We start from the raw sequence: 21,488 nt of genomic DNA, 5'->3' as shown, positions 1-21,488 counted from the left end.
TGTTGGATTCTGTTTGCTAGTATTTTGTTGAGGATTTCTATATCTATGTTCATTTGTGATATTGGCCTGTAGTTTTCTTTCTTTGTGACATCCTTGTCTGGCTTTGGTATCAAGGTGATGGTGTTCTCGTAGAATGAGTTTGGGAATGTTCCTCCCTCTGGTATATTTTGGAAGAGTTTGAGAAGGATATGTGTTAGCTCTTCTCTAAATGTTTGATAGAATTCACCTGCGAAACCATCTGGTTCTGGGCTTCTGTTTGTTGGAAGATTTTTAATCACAGTTTCAATTTCAGTGCTTGTGATTGGTTTGTTCATATTTTCTATTTCTTCCTGATACAGTCTAGGCAGGTTGTGCATTTCTAAGAATTTGTCCATTTCTTCCAGGTTGTCCATTTTATTGGCATAGAGTTGCTTCTAGTAATCTCTCATGATCTATTGTATTTCTTCAGTGTCAGTTGTTACTTCTCCTTTTTTATTTCTCATTCTATTGATTTGAGTCTTCTCCCATTTTTTTTTTTTTTGATGAGTCTGGCTAATGCTTTAACAATTTTGTTTATCTTCTCAACGAAGCAGCTTTTAGTTTTATTGATCTTTGCTATCATTTCCTTCATTTCTTTTTCATTTATTTCTGATCTGATTTTTATGACTTCTTTCCTTCTGTTTAATTTGTTTGTTTGTTTGTTTGTTTTTGCTCTTTTTCTCTAATTGCTTTAGGTACAAGTTTAGGTTGCTTATTCGAGATGTTTCCTGTTTCTTAATGTGGGATTGTATTGCTATAAACTTCCCTCATAGAACTGCTTTTGCTGCATTGCATAGGCTTTGGATCGTCATGTCTCCACTGTCATTTGTTTCTACCTATTTTTTGATTTCCTCTTTGATTTCTTCAGTGATCACTTCGTTATTAAGGAGTGTATTTTTAAGCCTCCGTGTGTTTGTATTTTTTACAGATCTTTTCCTGTAATTGATATCTAGCCTCATAGCATTGTGGTCGGAAAAGATACTTGATACAATTTCAATTTTCTTAAATTTACCGAGGCTTGATTTGTGACCCAAGACATGATCTGTCCTGGAGAATGTTCCATGAGCACTTGAGAAAAATGTGTATTCTGTTGTTTTTGGATGGAATGTCCTATAAATATCAGTTAAGTCCATCTTCTTTAATGTGTCATTTAAAACTTATGTTTCCTTATTTATTTTCATTTTGGATGATCTGTCCATTGGTGAAAGTGGGGTGGTAAAGTCCCCTACTATGAATGTGTTACTGTCGATCTCCCGTTTTATGGCTGTTAGTATTTGTCTTATGTATTGAGGTGCTCCTATGTTGGGTGCATAAATAATTACAACTGTTATATCTTCTTCTTGGATTGATCCCTTGATCATTATGTAGTGTCCTTCTTTGTCTCTTCTAGTAGTCTTTATTTTAAAGTCTATTTTGTCTGATATGAGAATTGCTACTCCACTTTCTTTTGGTTTCCATTTGCATGGAATATCTTTTTCCATCCCCTCGCTTTCAGTCTGTATGTGTCTCTAGGTCTGAAGTGGGTCTCCTGTAGACAGCATATATATGGGTCTTGTTTTTGTATCCATTCAGCCAATCTGTGTCTTTTGGTGGGAGCATTTAGTCCATTTACATTTAAGGTAATCATCAATATGTATGTTCCTATTCCCATTTTATTAATTGTTTTGGGTTTGTTATTGTAGGTCTTTTCCTTCTGGTGTGTTTCTTGCCAAGAGAAGTTCCTTTAGCATTTGTTGCAAAGCTCGGTTGGTGGTGCTGAAGTCTCTCAGGTTTTGCTTGTCTGCAAAGGTTTTAATTTCACCATCAAATCTGAAGGAGATCCTTGTTGGGTTGAGTAATCTTGGTTGCAGGTTTTTCTCCTTCATCACTTTAAACATGTCCTGCCAGTCCCTTCTGGCTTGCAGAGTTTCTGCTGAAAGATCAGCTGTTAACCTTATGGGGATTCACCTGTGTGTTATTTTCTGTTTTTCCCTCACTGCTTTTAATATGTTTTCTTTGTATTTAATTTTTGACAGTTTGAATAATATGTGTCTTTGCATATTTCTCCTTGGATTTATTCTATTTGGGACTCTCTGTGCCTCCTGGAATTGATTAATTATTTCCTTTCCTATATTAGGGAAATTTTCAACTATAATCTCTTAAAATATTTTCTCAGTCCCTTTCTTTTTCTCTTCGTCTTCTGGAACACCTATAATTCGAATGATGGTGCATTTAATATTGTCCCAGAGGTCTCTGAGACTGTCCTTAGTTCTTTTCATTCTTTTTTCTTTATTCTGCTCTGCAGTAGTTATTTCCACTATTTTATCTTCCACGTCACTTATCCATTCTTCTGCCTCCATTATTCTGCTATTGATCCCATCTAGAGTATTTTTCATTTCATTTATTCTGTTTTTCATCGTTGCTTGTTTCATCTTTATTTCTTCTAGGTCCTTGTTAACTGTTTCTTGCATTTTGTCTATTCTATTTCCAAGATTTTGGATCAGCTTTATTCTCATTATTGTGAATTATTTTTCAGGTAGACTGCCTATTTCCTCTTCATTTGTTAGGTCTGGTGGGTTTTATCTTGCTCCTTCACCTGCTGTGTGTTTTTCTGTCTTCTCATTTTGCTTATCTTACTGTGTTTGGGGTCTCCATTTTGCAGGCTGCAGGTTCGTAGTTCCCGTTGTTTTTGATGTCTGTCCCCAGTGGCTAAAGTTGGTTCAGTGTGTTGTATAGGCTTCCTGGTGGAGGGGACTAGTGCCTGTGTTCTGGTGGATGAGCCTGGATCTTGTCTTTCTGGTGGGCAGGTCCACGTCTGTTGGTGTGCTTTGGGGTGTCTTTGGACTTATTATGATTTTAGGCAGCCTCTCTGCCAATGGGTTGTGTTGTGTTCCTGTCTTGCTATTTGTTTGTCATAGGGTGTCCAGCACTGTAGCTTGCTGGTCGTTGATTGAAGCTGGGTGCTGGTGTTGAGATGGAGATCTCTGGGAGATTTTTGCCATTTGATATTATGTGGAGCTGGGAGGTCTCTTGTGGACCAGTGTCCTGTAGTTGGCTCTCCCACCTCAGAGGCACAGCAGTGACTCCTTGCTGCAGCACCAAGAGCCTTTCATCCACACGGCTCAGATTAAAAGGGAGAAAAATTAGAAATAAAGAATTAGTAGAAGTAGAAAGAAACAAAGAAAGAAAGAGGGAGGAGGGAGGGAGGAAGGAGGGAAGGAAGGAGGGAAGGAAGGACAAAAAGCAAGAAAGAAGATAAAGTAAAATAAAATAAAGTATCATAAAATAGAGTAAAGTCATTAAAATAAAAAATAATTTTTAAGAAAAAGAATCAAACAAACAAACAAACAAACAAACAAAAAACAGACGGGTAGAACCCTGGGACAAATGGTGGAAACAAATCTATACAGACAAAATCTCACACAGAAGCATACACATACACACTCACAAAAAAAGGAAAAGGGGAAAAAATCGTAATTCTTGCTCTCAAAGTCCACCTCCTCAATTTGGGATGATTCATTGTCTAAAGGAGGGAAAGAAGGAAGGAAAGAAAGAAAGAAAGAAAGAAAGAAAGAAAGAGCAAAAGAAACAAAGAAAGAATGAAAGAAAGGAAGAAAGAAAGAAAAGAGAAAGAAAGAGGATAAAGTAAAATAAAGTAAGATAAAATAAAATAAAGTTACTAAATTAAAAAATAATTATGAAGAAAAAAATTTAAAAAACAAACAAACAAAAAAATAAACGGACGGATAGAACCCTAGGACAAATGTTGGAAGCAAAGCTGTACAGACAAAATCTCACACAGAAGCATACACATACACACTCACAAAAAGAGGAAATGGGGAAAAAATCATAAATTTTGCTCTCCAGGTCCACCTCCTCAATTTGGGATGATTCATTGTCTATTCATGTATTCCACAGATGCAGGGTACATCAAGTTGATTGTGGAGCTTTAATCCGCTGCTTCTGAGGCTGCTGCAAGAGATTTCCCTTTCTCTTCTTTGTTCTCACAACTCCCAGGTCTCAGCTTTGGATTTGGCCCCACCTCTCTGTGTAGGTCACCGGAGGGCATCTGTTCTTCGCTCAGGCAGGACGGAGTTAAAGGAACAGTCTCTTAGGGGGCTCTGGCTCACTCAAGCCAGGGGGAGGGAGGGGTACAGCGTGTTGGGCGAGCCTGCGGCCGCAGAGGCCAGCATGATGTTGCACCAGCCCGAGGCGTGCTGTGCTTTCTCCCAGGGAAGCGGTCCCTGGATCCCCGGACCCCGGCAGTGGTGGGCTTCACACGCTCCCTGGAAGGGGGGCATGGACAGTGACCTGCGCTCACACACAGGCCTCTTGGCGGCGGCAGCAGCAGCCCCAGCATCCCACGGCCGTCTCTGTGGTCCGCGCTTTTAGCCACAGCTCGCATCCATCTCTGGAGCTCCTTTAAGCAGCATTCTTAATCCCCTCTCCTCGTGCAGCAGGAAACAAAGAGGGAAGAAAATGTCTCTTGCCTCTTTGGCAGGTCCAGACTTTTCCCCGGACTCCCTCCCGGCTAGCTGTGGTGCACTAGCCCCTTCAGGCTGTGTTCACGCTGCCAACCACAGTCCTCTCCCTGTGCTCTGACCGAAGCCCGAGCCTCAGCTCTCAGCCCCGCCTGCCCCGGCGGGCGAGCAGACAAGCCTCTCGGGCTGGTGAGTGCCGGTTGGCACCGATCCTCTGTGTGGGAATCTCTCCACTTTGCCCTACCCAGGTACGTGGGGACTTTCTTGCCTTTTGGGAGGTCTGAGGTCTTCTGCCAGCATTCAGTAGGTGTTCTGTAGGAGTTGTTCCACGTGTAGCTGTATTTCTGGTGTATCTGTGGGGAGGAAGGTGATCTCTGTGTCTTACTCTTCCGCCATCTTACCCAGAAGTCCTGATAATGTGTTTTTAATTTTAAATTCCACTTGTTCATCTGGCATATAGGGAAAACATTGACTTTTTTCAGGAGGTTTTTTTTTTTGTCAGTTCTTTTGGATTTTCTACATAGACGAGCATGTCATCTGTGAATAAAGAGAGTTTTATTTCTTCTTTCCAAATCTGTATACATTTTATTTCCTTTTCTTGCCTTGTTACATTAGCTAGGACTTCCAGTATGATTTGAAAAGGAGTGGTAACAGAGGACATCCTTGCCTTATTCCTGATCTTAGTGGGAATGTTTCAAGTTCCTTGGCATTAAGTGTGATGTTAGCTATAGAATTTTTTGTAGGTCTTCTTTATCAAGTTGAAGAAGCTCCCCTCTATTCCTAGTTTACTGAGATCTTTTATCATGAATGAGTTTTGGATTCTGTCAAATGCTTTTTCTGTAACTATTGATATGATCATGTGAGTTTTCTTCTTTAGCCTGTTAATGTGATGGATTATATTGATTGTTTTTTGAATGTTGTACCAGTTTTATATACCTGTGATTATCCCACTTGGTCATGATAAATAAGTCTTTTTAGTTTTTATTTGCTAATATTTTGTTGAAATTTTTTACATTTATGTTTATGAGAGATATTGGCCTATAGTTTTATTTTTTGTAATGTCTTTAATATGGTATTAGGGTGATGCTGGCCTCATAGAATGACTCAGGAAATATTCCCTCTCTTCTATCATCTGGAAGACATTGTAGAGAATTGATATAATTTATTCATTAATGTTTGTAGAATTCTCCACTGAACCTGCCTGAGCCTGGTGCTTTCTGTTTTGGAAGGTTATTAATTACTGATTCAATTTCTTTAATAGATATAGGAAAAATCAGATTGTCTTTTTTCTTGTGTGATTTTTGGCAGATCATGTCTTTCAAAGAATTGGTCCATTTCATCTAAGTTATCAAGTTTGTTGGCATAAAAGTTGTTTACAATATTCCTTTATTATCCTTTTAGTATCCATGGGATCTGTAGCAATGTCCTCTGTGTCATTATTATATTAATAATTTGTGTCTTTCTATTTTTTTCTTAGTTAGCCTGGCTAAAGGCTTCTTGATTTTATTGATTTTTTCAGAGAACCAGATTTTGGTTTTGTCAATTTTCTTTATTGATTTCCTGTTTTTTATTTCATTGATTTCTGCTTTGATTGTTATTACTTATTTTTTTCTATTTGGATTTAATTTGCTCTTTTTTTCTAGTTTCCCAAGGTATGTTGTAGTTTCCCCAGCTACATTAAGCTCTGTTAAAACCCCAGCAGATTAGGCTCCTGTAAAACAGTTTTTCCTGAGGGCAGACCTTGAAAAGAACAGAATGCTTTGGTGTATTTCAAAATAGGTTTCCCCTCCCTCTTCAGGAAGCCTGAGGGGATTTCTGACGAATATTCACCGTCAGAACCTGGTAGAGCTCCTGAAGGTAGTACTCACAAAAATATGGGGGCTCTCTGACTGGGTCTTTAAGAGATTTTATCATTCAGAGTTGTCCACACTGAGCCTCCAGCAATTCATCAATTACTGTTCAGGTTTTCCTACCCAGGCACTGGTTCCCATGGCTCTTTCTCTGCTGGTAGGTTTCTGTTCTGGTAAATTGTGATTCTTTGCATCCACCTGTCTGCCTCTACAATTTTGGCAGCAGGGTTTGCTCTTTGACCTCACTTCTCTGCCTGATTGAAGAAGAAGAGTTGATTTTTCATTTTGCTCAGGTTTTTACTTCTCATTAGGATAGAGTGGTAACTTCTAAGCTTCTTATATGCCAGACTGGAAACTGGAAGTCTGGATAATACTTTTGTTTCCATTTTCAAAGCTCTTTCAAGTGGAATCTTTGATTGGCTCCATTGTGTTATGCTATGAATTGAGCTAAACCTTGTAACCAGCACTTAGCATCTGAGGAAAGATAATTCAGTAGAAGGCACAGATTCTTTTCTTACACAGTGAACGTTAGCTCCTGAAACTGTGGAATAGGATGCTTTCGACACCAAGCATCATAGCTTTTATGGAGAAACCTCTTGCAGTCTCCAGAGGTTTTGCAAATGATTCACAGGTGTAGCTGGTTTGAGGAAACAGATGTGCTCTTGAAGAATTGTGTGCAAATTGAATTTTTGTTAATTGAACCTTATTTAGAATTCATTTTAGGAGAGCTAGCTGTTTAAAGTAGCCCTTTGGTGAATTCTTTTGTGAAATGAATAATTGCTCCTTAATTCATCTTTTTTTGAAAATGGAAATTTTTATATGTGACACTTTCTTAAAGCTATGCACCAATTCTAGGCCTGTGTAGGAATCATAGAATACTTGTGGCTCTTGGTAACAATACAACTCATTTTTCTATAATTAAAGAAAATGATGTATATAAATAGCTGAATATATCCTGTATGCAGTGTTATGTTTAGAAACAGAAGTAGCCTAGAACTATGATCTTGAAGAACAGCAGCAATTTGAAGTAAAATAAACTGGGTGTTTGGTCCACATTGACTAATGTAATATTAATAATAGAGTTTCAAGTGACACTGCACCGGTGATTCAAATTCTATAAGTCTAGTGTAGGGCACAAGAATGTGGATTTTTAACAAAAAATTCTGCTCTGCCTAGTAGTCACTAGCTACCTGTGGGTATTTAAATTTAAATTAATTAAAATTAAATTCAGTTCCTCTGTAGCACTAGTCATATTTCAAGTGCTCAATAACCACATGTGGCCAGTGGCTACCATATTGGATAGCACAGATTATAAAACATTTTCATCATCTTGAAATGTTATATTCAACAGTACTGCAATGATTCTAATAACAGGCAATGTTGGGAAACATTGGTTTAATTACAAGAAGACTCTCCTTAGAGTCAGGACCCTAAGATTGTAGACTCTACCAGAGAAGTAACTTTCTGTGATATTAGTTTATTTGTTGTTACAGGTGCCATTGGGAGCCATTCTGCTGAAAACTAAAATGGTCTGTCTCTTTCTTAATGTTATCTTTTATCATATGGATAATAATTTCATGTTTCTGCCTTATAGGTATTACTACAAAATGACGAGTGGTTTTCATTGACCACAAATGAAAATCAGTTTCATTACTTTCAGAGGTACACCTCAAAGATTATATGAGCACCCATATAATTTCTGAAGAGGGTGCAAATATAATTGATAAATTCCAAGTCAAGTAATAAATTTTGGCTGGTGATATTTTCCTAGGATAAATTTAGTAGAAGACAGGAAATGTGTTATTGGATTCATATGTTGTATTAAAAGATATTATAGAACCTGAGAAAGTGCTCAGTATTTATAACTCAGAACTTTGTTTCTTAGATAAACTGGTATCCCTCCTTTCCCTATATTATAGATAAATGAGTTGAAACATAAAAGCCTCTGATCTAACCTCTCTGTGCCTCAGTTTCTCTATAAAGTAGGGATAATAATAGTTCCCACTTCATTTGTGTGTTGTGAGGCTTAAATAATACATGATAAGCACTTGGAACAGTACTACCTACACAAGGCTTAATACATTTTAGCCATTACTCTTTTTAATGTTCTCATCAACTACATCACAGAGTTAATCACATACCTGGGGATAGGACTGACCTTGCTAGCATTTTAGTCCTTCTGTCTGTATCATGTTGTTTTCAAATACAATCTGCCATGTTCCACTATGTTACTTGACTCATATAGAGTGCCTGGGATCTGGGCTATATTTGGCAAAAGAGGAGCTGCATAGAAAATTCATTCTTGACCTGTGCTGACTTTTTGTTTTCCAGATCAGTCTACCTAAATCTTAAGAGAACCTGAGAACACTGGAGACCCAGGATTGGACCAGGCCTTGGGGCTCTGAAGCAATTTACAAGCCTTATCAAATAGTCAAAATATTTATCTATTTTGAAAAAATATATATTTAAATCATTGCTTTATTTTTCTTTTTATTTATTTTTTTATTGGAGTATAGTTGATTTATAATGTTGCATTAGTAGGACTGCTTATTTGCAGTAAATATTTAGATAGGCAATGACAAACTCATATCATTTTTTCTTCTTTTAATGCTGTCTGCTGATGATCCCTTACAGGTAGGACTACAAAAAAAAATGTCACTTTCCTGGTTCAGGTATTTACCAGATATTTCAGTGTTTCTGACAAGTATTACATCTTCAGTATGGTTAGTCTTTGACTTGTTTTCCAAACCTCCAGCTAGTACTTGGTCTTGCACTTGCATTTTATGGTCATCTTCCTTGGTGAGGTCAGATTCTGACAGGATGTGCATTTTTCACTCTATAGTATATAAATTTACATAGCACCCTATCTGATGGGAAAGAAGTATGTGTTGTTATGGATTTAACAGGTAAACCTTTGTGAAGAGTCAAGCTCTTCAAATCCAGACTGGCACAGAGTCTACCACCAGACTTCCAGTAAAATAGATGAAAACCAAAGGAAAATAACCACATTTTAGAGTAGATTGTAATTTAGTCATTGAATATGTTCTGAATAACCTCCCAAAAAACTATTTGGTGAGAAATATAAAAGACTGCTTTGTTTCAAACATCTCTTATCTCCTATGGTATCAGAACTAAAGACCTTGATTTTTCATGTTTCCTGGGACTTAGCTGATCTTTTTTTTTTTTTTTTTTTTTTAATTTGCCGTGTTCTGAATTCTTTTGGCCATTACCTACACCAGGACATTTTTTTTTTTTAAGAAGATGTTGGGGGTAGGAGTTTATTAATTAATTTATTTATTTTTGCTGTGTTGGGTCTTTGTTTCTGTGCGCGGGCTTTCTCTAGTTGTGGCAAGCGGGGGCCACTCTTCATCGCGGTGCGTGGGCCTCTTACTGTCACGGCCTCTCTTGTTGCGAAGCACAGACTCCAGACGCGCAGGCTCAGTAGTTGTGGCTCACAGGCCTAGTTGCTCCGCGGCATGTGGGATCCTCCCAGACCAGGGCTCAAACCCGCGTCCCCTGGATTATCAGGCAGATTCCCAACCACTGCGCCACCAGGGAAGCACTTAGCTGATCTTATGGTCCCCTTTCCCACCCACCTCACTCACCACATGGGCTTTCCCTACTGCTTTTCATGCCTCTCTTCTATTCCTTCAAAGAGCACACATGTCATTGCTTGCTCTGCTAAAGTCTTTGTGTCTCCTCTGTCCAAGCCAATTACTGAGGAACTAAGTCACCTGGGTATGTGAAAGAGGGGACACAGACTTTTTCCTAAGCTTTCCTCCAGGCTCCCCCCTACCTCTTTAGAGTTTTACCAGTAATAGCTTAGTTGGAAATCTCGGTTTTCCTTCCTTCTTTGTGAGCAAGTTAGAATTGTGTGTGTTTGCCTATCTAGCATCATCTTGTCTCAGGCTGAAACAAGGGAAAGCGTTTTAAAGGGGTCCATGTAGATGGTAGGGTTGAAATAAATTTCTAGGCCCAAGATAGAGCCGCTTCTGCCTGGGGAACCACATCAAGAAACCAAAACTTAGATAACTTTCTTGTCCTTGTAAATGTTCCACTTGACCAAAAATCCAGTAAATTCAGTAAGCCAATCCCTAAATGCAAAGCCAAATCTGGGCCTTCTCATTCCAAACAAGGTTGAGTCTGTGGCTCCAGCCAGTCAGATATTTTCTATTTGCCCCTTCCTTATTCTTTATTCTTTATCCTATAAAATCTTCCTGCCTTCTACCTCATTTTGCAGCTCTCCACAGGAGACTGTCCACTTCATGAAGTGTTAAAGTTTGTATTGTATCACCTACATTGTCTTCTTTAATCATTTTTTAACATTATTCACCAAAGAAAGATAAATTTAAATCCACTCTATTACCTGTAGTATTCCCAAACTGGGCTTGAGAGGAGAATTACTTGGAAGCTTATTAATAATACAGATTCTTGGACCCCATTCCAGAATCAGAATCTGTAGAGTGGGGCTTTAATTTTCTTCAAAGTGCCCCAGATGGACTTGATTGTGAATGGACCAACATTTGAGAACTCACTGATGCTTGCCTTCTAGATCCCCTCTCCAAATATTTTGGTTGTAGGAGAGAAAGTCCTGGGCTGACTATCAACACTTCTGAGTGCTGATACTCCCCTGGGTCAGCACAGGTAATTGAGAGTTGATCTATTAACTTTTGAAAATTATCATAGAAGAACATGAAAGTCCCCAAGCAAGAAAGGAAGATGGGATTCTTTCCTAACAGGAGATTTTTTTTTGTATCTTTTACAGTTTATCAATGAGAAAAAGGAAGGAAAAATACCTGTTTAATGCAACAGCAGAAAGGTCACAACCACATAACTGATGAAAACAGGTTGTTATTGTTCTTAGCCAAATTCAGATGGCTTTTACCTTATAACCACTTAGATCATTTTACATTTTTCTTGCCTTCTCTTTAAGTCATCAAGCAGGCATTGGGGAAGTTTGCCTGTATATTACATCTGCATTAAAAACATTGCTCTCATCATGTACTGTTAAAAGATAATTTTCATAAAAAAGGTAAAATCATGACTCTCACACAGATATAAAACAACCATGTGTTAATGATTTTATTTATTTTAATTATTTTATTTAAGTTATTAATGAGGGAACTTGGCAGCTTTTACAACAGGTCCAAACAGACATATTTCTAGATCTTAAACATTGATTATTGGACTTGCAAATGGAGGCAAATTGGCTTCTGGCTTTTTTTTTTTTTTTTTTTTTTTTTTTGGTGAGGGGCCTCCCTCTTTCCTCCTTGGGATAGAAGTCATTTCCGTGTTCATAGAGGAGAATCATTTGCATTATTGTCATCAGTTCTTTACAACATACAGAATTATAAACTACCTCAAAAGTGATGAAAGACTAGAAACAAATAAACTGGAATGTGTGCCCTAAACAATGCATAGTTTTCCACTGAAGCACAAATGTTTCCCTACGCTACTGAATATGTGATAGCTCCCTATTGCTATTAAATATTAACTTTCCTCCTTGACTTTCAAATCTCTCCTTAACCTTATTTGCTTTACGCTGTTCCCTTGATTTGTCATGTCCTGTTTTCTGACTTCCAATTTTGAAAAAATGTACTATTTTTAGATGAATTTAATTTGATTATAAAATTAGTGCATATTCATTTCGGAAATTTTGTAAAATACAAAGGAAAAATGTAAAGAAGGGAATGAAAATTATCAATAACACTACACCATCTGGAGGAGGAGTTACACTATAAAACAATTAATGGTCAAGGGAGTTTGAAGACTTTTTAATCTATTGTTCCATGGCTCTCAACCCTTAATTTGCTAATGGTTCTATCTACCTACCAGCTGAAGACTTCTGCCCTTGCTGTGGCCTGGATTTCAGAAAGTCAGCTCCTGTCAATTCAGTCTGCCCTTTTTTCACTCCCATCAATATTTCTCCCATGCAGACTCAGTCCCTGTGCTCCATCCTAACTGAGAAGAACAACTCTCTTTATTCTAAAGCCACCAATCGGTGGCATTCCTATGTGCCTCTCTATGATACTGTAGCTGAGTTCCTACATAAAGACTATCAAAGGCATTTGGGAAATTAAGAACTTTTAACTAGTTTTTTTTTTTTTTCCATTTGCTTTGGTTTGGAAAGAGTAGGTCAATGCAGGGTGAAATGTTCCAGGGGCGGAGTGTGGTGGGGGAGGCGTTTACATCAATCTATCCTTGATGCTCAAAGTCCTATACTATATCCAGTATGTCTTCATTACCCTAGGGGGCAGGCTGCTAGTCGATGCCATGATCTTTAATCTTCAGAGCTAGAACATTAAAGATACCATGGGCCAGCCACCTTCCTACATTCACTTCTTCAAGACTTTCAGTGTCCAGCTCAATAGTAACAATGCTGGAGAGATACACCACCACGTCCCCCAACCCCCATCCTCAAATGCAGGGGCCAATGGCACATCGATTACCAACACATGAGCATACTCATGAAACACATGCTTAGCCCTTTTTGGTTGTCATATGTGTGTGTTCATGTTAAACATTTAGCCACCAACTCCCTGAAAACAAAAGCCTTGATTTGTAACATTTGCCAATTTCCATGGTATAAATACTCCCACCATGGCTGACTTTAATCTACTGGAATGATGTCACTGAACATGGAGTTGGGAAGAGATTGTGCTCAATAGGTTATCACAAGGCGGGAGGGCCCACAACACTGCCTCCCACCCCCCAACCTCCACGGAGAGCTCTTTGCATGGAGGACACTCAGCCAGAGACAACTTCAGAGACAGCCATGTTAACAGCAGCTGGCTGAGGATGATCTCACCAAATGACTCACAAGCCTTTTGTGGCTAGCTGAGCCTTAAGTCATCACAACCCCTCTCCTTCCTTCTGTCATTAAACTTGGGCTTAGGTCATCTAGTACAGGTATTCTGGCCCAGGTATATGATGATTCGAGTGATCCAGAGCCAGTCTCTATCCACACCACTCACAAAATGAATTTGATTTCTGCTTTATAGTAAACACAGTTTGGATAGTAAAATTCCATTCCAAGGGGAACCCTGTGTTCTGGGGTCCTCTGAAATTACATTATCTATTCCCAGCATTTATTCCTGGCATAAAAACCCAATATCAGGGTTCAAATGTTTTTGTTAAGGGCCTGGTGGGCATATAGCCATGGGCTTATCATGTAAGCCCAGAGAGAGATTTTACTAAGCTGTTTTTTTTACAACTCTATAAAAGTATAATTTATAAACCATAAAATTCACTCATTTTAAGTGTAAATTTCAATGTATTTTTGTTTTTATTTTGGTTTTGTTTTTACTACATTTACAGAGTTGTGCAATCATTACCACAATCTAATTTTAGGACATTTTTATCACTTCAGTTAGAACCCCATTCCCATAAGCAGTCAATCCCCATTCCCACTACCCTCCCTCCTCAGCACTAATCAATCACTTCCTTTCGCTATAGATTAGCCTATTCTGGACATTTGATATGAATGCAATCATATAATATGTGGCCTTTTGCATCTGGCTTCTTTCACCTATCATAATATTTTTAAGGTTCATCCATGTTGTAGCATGTATCATTACTTCTTTTGTTGCTGAATAATATTCCATTTTATAGATACACCCTATTTTATCTATCCATTCAGAAGTTGATGAACATTTGAGTTTTTTCCAGTCTTTAGCTATTGTGAATAATGCCACTATGAACATTTGTGTACAAGTGTTTGAGTGGACTTATTTTTTCATTTCTCTTAGGTATATCCCAAGATACCTATGACTGAAATTGTTAGGTCTTAAGCTGCTTTTATACCTATCTAAGCCAAGACCAAGAGTACCTGTAGACTGGTCTCAGAAAATGGTACAAACACCACATGGATGATGTGGCCTCATCAATATCAGACTCTCAATCCCCTCTCCCTCCATCCGTCTATATCCCTGTACCAACCCCTCCTTTCTTATTGTGTTTCTCCTGGCCATCGAAGCAAGGGTTTTTACACCTCCATAATCTCACACCTGGCACTCATTTTAGAGTCTTCTATATTTCCTTGTAGAGACTGGAGGATTTTGTTGTTTTTGTTGTTGTTGCTTTTCCCTTTTCTATATTTTCCCTGCCCTAATTTACATTATTCTAGATAAACTGAGCCTACCATATTCCATAGAGTGAGTGGTGACAAGATTCTATCCTAAGTTATCTTCCTGCAGGGTCTCTTAGATTTAAGGAGCCTTAGGGAAAAGGTGGAGGAGGGACAGCCAGCAGCTACTGAAGGTACTTCCTCTGCCCTGGCCTTAGTTGTCTCTGAGGCAAGTGTCTGTCTTACTCTTTTTCTACTGTAAGAATAATGAATTTTATTGACTTTTAAAGAAGATTCACTGCTGAAATAATAAATCTTTATGAACACAGTATAAATAGTTTCGTATTATCCTTTTTATTGACTTAGCAATAGAGCATAAGTATTTTTCAATCAAATAAGTCTTCAAAAAAATAATTTCAATAGCCATATCTTATTCCTGCATATTGCTATACTATAATTTATTTAACCATTTCTCTGTTTGGGAGGCATTCAGGATTTTTCACTGTTTTAAGGTGTATTAAGACATATTTTGCCGCATTTTAAGTTACTTTGGCTAGATTATTTTTAGTGGATTTGCCAGGTCAAAGGGTGTGAATATTTTTAAAGTTTGTATTACTGGCTCAAAAGTCAGATTTAACTCTCTGTCTACCATAAAGCCTTCTCTAGCCACTGTAGAGCTGTGAGCCCCTTCTTTCTCTAAACCAATTGTACTTAAACAACTATGTATTACTACATAGGGATTCCATTTATTTTTCCCTATTTGTTTTCTTCTTCTTTCTTTCTTTTTTTTTCATTAATGGTTAGACTGTAAACTCCACAAGAATGGAGACCATGCCCTTTACTTTATTTGAATTCTTCACCAAATTTTGTCTCAATCGCATGAAAAACAGGAAGAGTAGTCTCAATTTCTCAGAAAAACAAGGATTTCAAAGGACAAGTGGCACTCTTCTAAACACAGGAATTAGGAATTTGTTGACATTATAGTTCATTTGAATCTGCTCTGTTAACCTTTTAAGTTTGATAACCCTGTTTCTTAAATTACTAGATCTGCATATTCTAGTAACCCTCAAAAATCTTAGATTCTATGTTATAACCACTTCTTTTTTAGCCTATGACCTGTTGTACTTAAATTAGTAGAACAGATCTAGCTAATCCTTCCTGCAGTTAAAATGTACACCCTTCCTAACATTCTGAGTTCTTTCCATTAACCCTAAGAAAGGGTCAAAAGAATGGACAACAGATTAAGACCCATAGTTACTCCAGTCCTTGATTTTCTAAATATTCAAACATGAGATTATTTTTTCAGTCAAGCATAATAGGGCAGAGACCTAGAAATTAGGGAATGTGAGCTTTAGTCCCAATTACGCACTGAGTGTGTGAACATTAGAATGTCACTTAGCCTCCCTGGGCCTCAGTATCTTTTTTTTTTTTTTTTTAAGAAGATGTTGGGGGTAGGAGTTTATTAATTAATTTATTTATTTTGGCTGTGTTGGGTCTTCGTTTCTGTGCAAGGGCTTTCTCTAGTTCTGGCAAGCGGGGTCCACTCTTCATCGCGGTGCACGGGCCTCTCACTATTGTGGCCTCTCGTTGCAGAGCACAGGCTTCAGAAGCGCAGGCTCAGTAGTTGTGTCTCACGGGCCTAGCCGCTCCGCGGCATGTGGGATCCTCCCAGACCAAGGCTCGAACCCGTGTCCCCTGTATTGGCAGGCAGATTCTCAACCACTGCGCCACCAGGGAAGCCCTGGGCCTCAATATCTTTACCTGTTGTGATAGGCAGAATAGCTGTCCCCAAAGACGCCCACATCCTAATTTTCTGAGCCTGTGAAAATGTTAGGTTACATGGCAAAGGGGGCTTTGCAGATGTGGTTAAGTGTCTTAAGGTGGGAAGAGTATCCTGGATTAACTAGGTGGTTCTAATATAATCACAAAGGTTCTTAAAAGTGGAAGAAGGCAGGAGAAGAGAATCAGAGGGAGATGTGACTTTGAAAATGGAGGAAGAGGCCATGAGCAGTCCGTGTCTAGAAGCTAGAATAAGCAAGGAAATGGATTCTCCCCTTGATTCTCCAGAAAGAAACGCAGCCCTACCAACTCCTTGATTTTAGTCCATTGAGACTCATTTCAGACTTCTGACCTACAGAACTATAAGATACTAAATTTATGTTGTTTTAAGCCCCTAAATTTGTGGTAATTTTTTACAGCAGCAATAGAAAACTAATATAGCTGTAAGGGAATGGGGTTGATGATAAAATTTGCAGCTGGCCTGTCAGATGTGAATCATATAATTTCACATCTCTTATAGTAGTGCTTAGATACCTATGAAAAGGAACAGGCAGTCATTATTAGAAATACTTGAATTATTCCTCAAACACATGAAATGGTATTTAATATCCAAGTGTACTAAAGGAAAATAAAGGGCCATAAAAATGCTTACATTTAGTGGGTGATTACTTGATAATATTATTTATACTCCTTAGCTTATAGATGATGAAATTGAGGCCAAGGGTAGTTCAACAACTTGTCCAGGGTTACAAAGGTGAAGACAGGATTCAAACCTAGGCAGCATGACTCCAAAACCCAAGCTCACTATGCTCACTGCACTATACTGCCTCCTAGGACTAGTGTATGTGTGTGATAATAGGCTCTTAGTGAGCTTCACTAAGAGTGAAGCTCTTAGTGAGGAACAAGGCCTGGAAGATTCATTGGGGCCCCTGGTCCTTGGAAATTTTTAAGGTCTCCAAAGTCACTCTCCTACCAATCCTCTTCTTACAGATTTTTTACCAATTGAGAAATGTACAAAGGGTTCAGATGGGAATCAAAATATCACCTGTAATGCTTATAAATCTGCCTGGCTTTACCTTGCAGTAACAATTGGGCCTTCCAACACCCCTGAATGGAACTGACTTTCTCACCAAACAGCAGAACCAAGAAGTCAGACATTTCTCCAAATTTCACCAATCAGATGAGATGCTCCTCACTCCATGAGGAGGGAAAGGAATTCCTATCAGAAAAGTATATTTCTGGTACTCACCCAACTTGCTCTAGAAAAGTGTTATGATTCTCCAAATCCTCTCTTCTACTTCAACATCTGAATTTCTCTGAGCTTGGCAATATTTTGCCTCAAATTTGTTTTAGATAAATGTTCTAATTATCTGTTGAGGGGTATAAACGTTACTTATTTATCAGTGTAATGCATTGCACTTTTTGTCTCTCCTCTTCCCTTGGGAAATACAGATTAAATATTTGAGAGGTTACCTTCTTTCTTGAACACTGAAGCAAATATTTCGTTTCCAAACTCAGCAGTTTCAATCAACCTCTCTAATTTTATGGCCAATAAGAACACATGTTATTAGGTACATGATGATAAGGATAATCAAACTTATGCCTCTAGCCATAAAATGATCATCACAGGAGTCAGGATTTTTTTTAATATCACAAGAGTCAAGAGTTCAGGATTTCTACATTTAAAGCTATAATTCTCTTTTAGTTTTGACTTCTGGAAGTTAGAAAGAGAATCATTATTATTGGTGTTATTGTGAACAAAATACACCTGCAAGGAACAGGCCACACACACATTTCTAGATATTGGGTTGGCCAAGCCTATTCTCTGATTCTAGATTCTACAGACTATTTTGCAGGATATTGAAGTCATCAGTCCATGACAGTGTTAGATTATTTACTTGAAGCAAAGCACCAGGACCGAGCCATTTTCTAAAGCTGAAACCCACGTTTAACTCATCGTTTTTCTTACATCTCAGAAATCCTGAGATAGGCAGTAGCTTATTAACAGCCCTTTATGCATTTCCTCTCAATTCTTTACCTATAGTAATTTCAAAGTTGCTGGTTGTTTAAAAAAATTCTTTATGAAAGGCTGGTCTGTGTGTAGGAACAGATTTAACTTTCTTAATTATGTGTTTCAGCTCTCAGAATGCAAAATTTTATTTTTTAGCCAGTATTCACATTGATAGTAATACTTTAGTTATATTTCATTTTTTCCAACTTAATTCTTTCATGATAAACAAAATGAATGAATTATATTGATTTCTTTATTGCAATGTTTCTGAATGGACTTATTTGATTTGTCTCTTCTTCTTTTGGCACCTCACACGCCTTGAATCTGTGAATATTTTATGTATTCTGTTGCATTCCCTTTATATCATATTTTATTTTTAAAGAGAGACCAATCAAATAATTTTTTAAAATTAGAAAAAAATGCTTTAAATTGTGACCAGAAGCAAATAGGCATCATTTGATTGTATGTAAAACCTTTGAACGTGTTTATTTTGTATCACTGTAATTCACCCATCAGTTTCTGAATTCAGTTTTTTTCCAAAGAGAGCCTGAAACCTACATGCTACTAGTGAGGCAAAGTTGGACACTGAGATTTCTAATTTAGTTTCTTTGACAGGTGAAACCACATGTATCCAGAAGTTGCTAGTACTTACTCAGCTGTAACTACAGATGAGACCAGGGAGATTTTCTTGCCAACACTGGCACTCATTTGCTTTGAGGATTTTTCTCACACTTCTCTTTTTCTTCACTTACAATAGATGGCCCAGTTGTTTTAGATGGATTACACCTGTTTCTGAGCAAATCAAGCATTTAAAGCCTTCCCAACATACATGTGGAATTTGTGAGCTGCCAAGAAATTCACTGTTTTACAGAAAGTATAAATCTCTAAGGCATAGTTGGACAATCCCTGTCTTCTTAGTCTTGGCTATGCTCAGGGTCCCACTCTTCTGTTTGTTTGGTTTGGTTTGTGGCATAATAAATTGATCTCTTCATTAGACAGAACCACCTGGAGCCTGAAGAACATGGTTCCTGCAGTCCCTGACTGTATCCTAGCTCTCAGCCCCAGAAGAGCTTTGACCTTCCTTTCTCCATTCACTACCGATGTGATAATCCTTCTTTTCCTTCTTATTAAGAGCAGTGATTACCCCATCCTCACACATGCACATGATAGGTTTTTTTTCAGTAAGTATAAGAAGCCAAAGAATCAGAAAGACAATTTGGTACTCTGTAATCATCATTTGGCTCAGTCATAGTTGCTCCAATACCCTTTGTCATTAATTTTTTTTTTTTTGGTATGCAGGCCTCTCACTGTTGTGGCCTCTCCCATTGCAGAGCACAGGCTCTGGATGCGCAGGCTCAGCGGCCATGGCCCACGGGCCTAGCCGCTCCACGTCATGTGGGATCTTCCCAGACCGGGGGCATGAACCTGTGTCCCCTGCATCGGCAGACAGACTCTCAACCACTGCGCCACCAGGAAAGCCCTGTCATTAATTTTGTATGCTTCTGTATGTTCCTTTCTCTATCTACTTTTCTTTCTATAAAGACTTATCTTTATTTTTCTTTATGCTAGATGTGTCAGAAGCTGGCCACTTGTCCTGCATCTGATCATTCTAATCACCACTTTCTAAACTCTTCAGCTCAGTATCTTTAAAAAAATAAAATAAAACAAGTGTTAGAGACCTAGAAATGTTGCCACTAAAACACAGCATCCTTCAATGTATTAGTAGGTGTTCAGCCATATGTTACTTAACATCATGCTCATATGAGTGGGTGACACACACATTGGGTCAAAAAGCAACCATGTTCCAAAGCTATAAAAATCTTCCAGTCCTAAAAAAAAAAAAAAAATCTTCCAGTCCTGTCTCTTCTACTTAAGGCTGCCAGTCCATTCCTGGAGAGTTAAAACCTTATATTACTACTTCCACTCTGGCTTCTTTACAAGCCTTTTTTATGTGCTCAAATCATTTCACAGTCCACTTGCTCCTTTCTGTCTGGTGGTCTACAATATACAGTATTCAAACAGCTAGTTTACTAAAATATGTTCCAACACATCCAACTTCAAAGTCCAACAGCTCTGTGATATTATTAGTCTCTTCTCTATCCTCTACTATTATAATAATAAATCCTTTGGGTATGTAATTCCTACCCTACATTATTTCATACTCCTTCAAAACAGGGTTCTGGTAAGTATGACTAAAGTAAGGACCTTCCAAATCCTGTTTCCTATCCATTTTAGTCAAGAACGTATTAACTAGGTACCTCACCTGGTATCAACCAAAAGAAGTTTATAATAAATGATGCATGTCCATGTAAATCCATTCTCTAAGAAAAATGTTATAGCCATTCCTAAAATGATTGAAACAAATTTAAGATATGTACAGCAACGGCTATAGTAACCATGAATTCATAGCTTAAAAATAAACAGCATTCCCACTGATTCCACCGTAGCCATGCTTTCTTCACTTCACATCTGTATTATGACAATGGTTATGTAATCAAGCTGCTTAACTACAGGCTGTCTCTGGTACATCCTTCCAGAAAATAACTGGCTGAACAATCTTCCTAAGACACCATTTACACCAAGCCATTGCCCTATAATGATCTTACTAAGTGCCCCTAGAAAGTTGTATTCCCCTACCGTGCTTTTAAAAGTTTTCCATGATCTTGCCCATGACGTGTATCCAAACTTATTTCTCACTAATACATAGCCTCTGCTCCGGTCATACCGGTTTCTACAGTTTACGACCTTTCCATTCTATTAAGTGAGCCTCTGCTCCCTGTGACTCCTCCCTGCAGACAATAATGTTTCTCCTCCCTTAGACCGAAAATGTTTCGCATACCACGAGGGAAAAATGTTTCCCATGCCCCACTTCAGTGCCCACTCCCTCCATGAACACTATTTTCCAACATTCAGGAAAGCAGAAAGTGAATATCCATAGATCACCACCTAGATTCTACAGCCAATTAACATTTTGCCTTGTCTTATTGCACATATATCCATCTACCTATCCTTCCATCCATCCATTAACCCCAATGTTCATTGCAGCACTATTTATAATAGCCAGGACATGGAAGCAACATAAATGTCCATCAGCAGAAGAATGAATAAAGAAGATATGGTACATATATACAATGGAATATTTCTCAGCCATAAAAAAGGACAAAATAATGCCATTCATCTTATTTTGGTATGCATTTCAAGTTTTAGATATCAGTTCATCTCACCCCTAAAAACTTCATTATGTAGATCATTAACTAGAGTTAATATTTGGTTTGGGTTCTTTTTGTTAGGTAAAACTTGCATAC

Source organism: Hyperoodon ampullatus, assembly GCF_949752795.1.
Source record: "Hyperoodon ampullatus genome assembly, chromosome: X".
NCBI classification, from domain to species: domain Eukaryota; kingdom Metazoa; phylum Chordata; class Mammalia; order Artiodactyla; family Ziphiidae; genus Hyperoodon; species Hyperoodon ampullatus.
The sequence above is the reverse complement of the archived record's forward strand: the minus strand, read 5'-3'. Positions refer to the sequence as shown.